We start from the raw sequence: 453 nt of genomic DNA on the forward strand, positions 1-453 counted from the left end.
GATGTATTATTTTTTTGATGAGCAGCTGAATTCATTTTGCTAGGATTTTATTGATAATTTTTGCATCTGTATTCATAAGGGGTATTGACCTGTAGTATTCTTTTTTTTGTGAGCTTTCATTTCAACTCAGTGGTGAAAAATTTAATCTTTCAAATTGAAGGTAAATTAGTAAATTCTAGTTTGAACCTCTACTTCATTTAAGGTAGTACTTTGTTAGTTCAGGAATTTCATGTTTCCTCTTTCCTTTTATTAGACCTGGAAGTATTGTGTGCTCCAGGGAGGTTGATAAATAACCTGGGACTTGAGGATATGTGTAACTTATGTATAACTTAACACTGGGAGCAACAAAAAACCGGTTTGGGCTGGAAGGTATGATCTTAATTGATCTTACTGATTGTTATCTTTCCACTATCTCTGTGGTTCACATGTACATGCCTGTTTGGTTTGTGGTGC

This window comes from Propithecus coquereli, unplaced genomic scaffold (genome assembly GCF_000956105.1).
Source record: "Propithecus coquereli isolate 6110/MARCELLA unplaced genomic scaffold, Pcoq_1.0 Scaffold365, whole genome shotgun sequence".
NCBI classification, from domain to species: Eukaryota; Metazoa; Chordata; class Mammalia; order Primates; family Indriidae; genus Propithecus; species Propithecus coquereli.